This window comes from Rhinoderma darwinii, chromosome 3, assembly GCF_050947455.1.
Source record: "Rhinoderma darwinii isolate aRhiDar2 chromosome 3, aRhiDar2.hap1, whole genome shotgun sequence".
In the NCBI taxonomy this organism is placed as follows: Eukaryota; Metazoa; Chordata; class Amphibia; order Anura; family Rhinodermatidae; genus Rhinoderma; species Rhinoderma darwinii.
In genome coordinates, this window is record NC_134689.1 from 3,464,468 (window position 1) to 3,470,467 (window position 6,000).

Genomic DNA, 6,000 nt, shown 5'->3' on the forward strand with positions numbered 1-6,000 from the left:
CCCCTATATACAAGAATATAACTACTATAATACTGCCCTCTATATACAAGAATATAACTACTATAATACTGCTCCTATATACAAGAATATAACTACTATAATACTGCTCCTATATACAAGAATATAACTACTATAATACTGCTCCTATATACAAGAATATAACTACTATAATACTGCCCTCTATATACAAGAATATAACTACTATAATACTGCCCCTATATACAAGAATATAACTACTATAATACTGCCCCCTATGTACAAGAATATAACTACTATAATACTGTCCCCTATATACAAGAATCTAACTGTTATAATACTGCCCCTATAAACAAGAATATAACTACCATAATACCACCCCCTATATACAAGAATATAACTACCATAATACCGCCCCCTATGTACAAAAATATAACTACCATAATACAGCTCCTATATACAAGCATATAACTACTATATACTGCCCCTATATACAAGAATATAACTACTATAATACTGCTCCCTATATACAAGAATATAACTACTATAATACTGCCCCCTATAAACAAGAATATAACTACTATAATTATACAAGAATATATCTACTATAATACTGCTCCCTATATACAAGAATATAACTACTATAATACTGCTCCTATATACAAGAACATAACTACTATAATACTGCTCCCTATATACAAGAATATAACTACTATAATACTGCCCCTATATACGAGAATATATCTACTATAATACTGCTCCTATACACAAGAATATAACTACTATAATACTGCCTCCTATATACAAGAATATAACTACTATAATACTGCTCATATATACAAGAATATAACTACTATAATACTGCTCCTATATACAAGAATATAACTACTATAATACTACCCCTCTATACAAGAATATAACTACTATAATACTGCTCCTATATACAAGAATATAACTACTATAATACTGCCCCTATATACAAGAATATTACTACTATAATACTGCCCTATATACAAGAATATAACCACTATAATACTGCCCTATATACAAGAATATAACTACTATAATACTGCTCCTATATACAAGAATATAACTACTATAATACTGCCCCTATATACAAGAATATAACTACTATAATACTGCTCCCTATATACCAGAATATAACTACTATAATACTGCTCCTATATACAAGAATATAACTACTATAATACTGCCACCTATATACAAGAATATAACTACTATAAATACTGCTCCCTATATACAAGAATATAACTACTATAATACTGCTCCTATATACAAGAATATAACTACTATAATACTACCCCTATATACAAGAATATAACTACTATAATACTGCCCCTATATACAAGAATATAACTACTATAATACTGCTCCTATATACAAGAATATAACTACTATAATACTGCTCCTATATACAAGAATATAACTACTATAATACTACCCCTATATACAAGAATATAACTACTATAATACTGCCCCTATATACAAGAATATAACTACTATAATACTGCTCCTATATACAAGAATATAACTACTATAATACTGCTCCTATATACAAGAATATAACTACTATAATACTGCTCCCTATATACAAGAATATAACTACTATAATACTGCCCCTATATACAAGAATATAACTACTATAATACTGCCCCTATATACAAGAATATAACTACTATAATACTGCCCCTATATACAAGAATATAACTACTATAATACTGCCCCTATATACAAGAATATAACTACTATAATACTGCCCCCTATAAACAAGAATATAACTACTATAATACTGCTCCCTGTATACAAGAATATATCTACTATAATACTGCTCCTATATACAAGAATATAACTACTATAATACTGCTCCCTATATACAAGAATATAACTACTATAATACTGCTCCTATATACAAGAATATAACTACTATAATACTGCTCCCTATATACAAGAATATATCTACTATAATACTGCTCCTATATACAAGAATATAACTACTATAATACTGCTCATATATACAAGAATATAACTACTATAATACTGCTCCTATATACAAGAACATAACTACTATAATACTGCTCCCTATATACAAGAATATAACTACTATAATACTGCCCCTATATACGAGAATATATCTACTATAATACTGCCTCCTATATACAAGAATATAACTACTATAATACTGCTCCTATATACAAGAATATAACTACTATAATACTGCTCCTATATACAAGAATATAACTACTATAATACTACCCCTCTATACAAGAATATAACTACTATAATACTGCCCCCTATATACAAGAATATAACTACTATAATACTGCCCCCTATATACAAGAATATAACTACTATAATACTGCCTCCTATATATAAGAATATAACTACTATAATACTGCCCTATATACAAAAAATATAACTACTATAATACTGCTCCTATATACAAGAATATAACTACTATAATACTGCCCCTATATACAAGAATATTACTACTATAATACTGCCCTATATACAAGAATATAACCACTATAATACTGCCCTATATACAAGAATATAACTACTATAATACTGCTCCTATATACAAGAATATAACTACTATAATACTGCCCCTATATACAAGAATATAACTACTATAATACTGCTCCCTATATACCAGAATATAACTACTATAATACTGCTCCTATATACAAGAATATAACTACTATAATACTGCCACCTATATACAAGAATATAACTACTATAAATACTGCTCCCTATATACAAGAATATAACTACTATAATACTGTTCCTATATACAAGAATATAACTACTATAATACTGCTCCTATATACAAGAATATAACTACTATAATACTGCTCCTATATACAAGAATATAACTACTATAATACTACCCCTATATACAAGAATATAACTACTATAATACTGCCCCTATATACAAGAATATAACTACTATAATACTGCTCCTATATACAAGAATATAACTACTATAATACCGACACCTATATACAAGAATATAACTACTAAAATACTGCTCCTATATACAAGAATATAACTACTATAATACTACCCCTATATACAAGAATATAACTACTATAATACTGCCCCTATATACAAGAATATAGCTACTATAATACTGCCCCATATACAAGAATATAACTACTATAATACCGACACCTATATACAAGAATATAACTACTAAAATACTGCTCCTATATACAAGAATATAACTACTATAATACTGCCCCTATATACAAGCATATAACTACTATAATACTGCCCCCTATATACAAGAATATAACTACTATAATACTGCTCCTATATACAAGAATATAACTACTATAATACTGCTCCTATATACAGGAATATAACTACTATAATACTGCCCCCTATATACAAGAATATAACTACTATAATACTGCTCCTATATACAAGAATATAACTACTATAATACTGCTCCTATATACAAGAATATAACTACTATAATACTGCCCCCTATATACAAGAATATAACTACTATAATACTGCTCCTATATACAAGAATATAACTACTATAATACTGCTCCTATATACAAGAATATAACTACTATAACACTGCCCCCTATATACAAGAATATAACTACTATAATACTACTCCTATATACAAGAATATAACTACTATAATACTGCCCCCCTATATACAAGAATATAACTACTATAATACTGCCCCCTATATACAAGAATATAACTACTATAACACTGCCCCCTATATACAAGAATATAACTACTATAATACTACTCCTATATACAAGAATATAACTACTATAATACTGCCCCCTATAAACAAGAATATAACTACTATAATGCTGCCCCTATATACAAGAATATAACTACTATAATACTGCTCCCTATATACAAGAATATAACTACTATAATACTGTCCCCTATATACAAGAATATATCTACTATAATACTGCCCCTATATACAAGAATATAACTACTATAATACTGCCCCCCTATATACAAGAATATAACTACTATAATACTGCTCCTATATACAAGAATATATCTACTATAATACTGCTCCTATATACAAGAATATAACTACTATAATACTGCTCCCTATATACAAGAATATAACTACTATAATACTGTCCCCTATATACAAGAATATATCTACTATAATACTGCCCCTATATACAAGAATATAACTACTATAATACTGCCCCCCTATATACAAGAATATAACTACTATAATACTGCTCCTATATACAAGAATATAACTACTATAATACTGCTCCTATATACAAGAATATATCTACTATAATACTGCCCCCTATATACAAGAATATAACTACTATAATACTGCTCCTATATACAAGAATATAGCTACTATAATACTGCCCCCATATACAAGAATATAACTACTATAATACTGCCCCCTATTTACAAGAATATAACTACTATAATACTGCCCCCTATATACAAGAATATAACTACTATAATACTGCCCCCTATATACAAGAATATAACTACTATAATACTGCCCCCTATATACAAGAATATAACTACTATAATACTGCTCCTATATACAAGAATATAACTACTATAATACTGCTCCTATACACAAGAATATAACTACTATAATACTGCCTCCTATATACAAGAATATATCTACTATAATACTGCCCCTATATACAAGAATATAACTACTATAATACTGCTCCCTATATACAAGAATATAACTACTATAATACTGCCCCCTATATACAGGAATATAACTACTATAATACTGCTCCCTATATACAAGAATATAACTACTATAATACTGCTCCTATATACAAGAATATAACTACTATAATACTGCCCCTATATACAAGAATATAACTACTATAATACTGCCCCTATATACAAGAATATAACTACCATAACACTGCCCCCTATATACAAGAATATAACTACTATAATACTACTCCTATATACAAGAATATATCTACTATAATACTGCCCCTATATACAAGAATATAACTACTATAATACTACTCCAATATACAAGAATATAACTACTATAATACTGCCCCTATATACAAGAATATAACTACTATAATACTGCCCCCTATATACAAGAATATAACTACTATAATACTGCCCCCTATATACAAGAATATAACTACTATAATACTGCTCCTATATACAAGAATATAACTACTATAATACTGCTCCTATATACAAGAATATAACTACTATAATACTGCCCTATATACAAGAATATAACTACTATAATACTGCTCCCTATATACAAGAATATAACTACTATAATACTGCCCCCTATATACAGGAATATAACTACTATAATACTGCTCCCTATATACAAGAATATAACTACTATAATACTGCTCCTATATACAAGAATATAACTACTATAATACTGCCCTATATACAAGAATATAACTACTATAATACTGCTCCCTATATACAAGAATATAACTACTATAATACTGCCCCCTATATACAAGAATATAACTACTATAACACTGCCCCCTATATACAAGAATATAACTACTATAATACTACTCCTATATACAAGAATATAACTACTATAATACTGCCCCCTATAAACAAGAATATAACTACTATAATGCTGCCCCTATATACAAGAATATAACTACTATAATACTGCTCCCTATATACAAGAATATAACTACTATAATACTGTCCCCTATATACAAGAATATATCTACTATAATACTGCCCCTATATACAAGAATATAACTACTATAATACTGCCCCCCTATATACAAGAATATAACTACTATAATACTGCTCCTATATACAAGAATATATCTACTATAATACTGCTCCTATATACAAGAATATAACTACTATAATACTGCTCCCTATATACAAGAATATAACTACTATAATACTGTCCCCTATATACAAGAATATATCTACTATAATACTGCCCCTATATACAAGAATATAACTACTATAATACTGCCCCCCTATATACAAGAATATAACTACTAT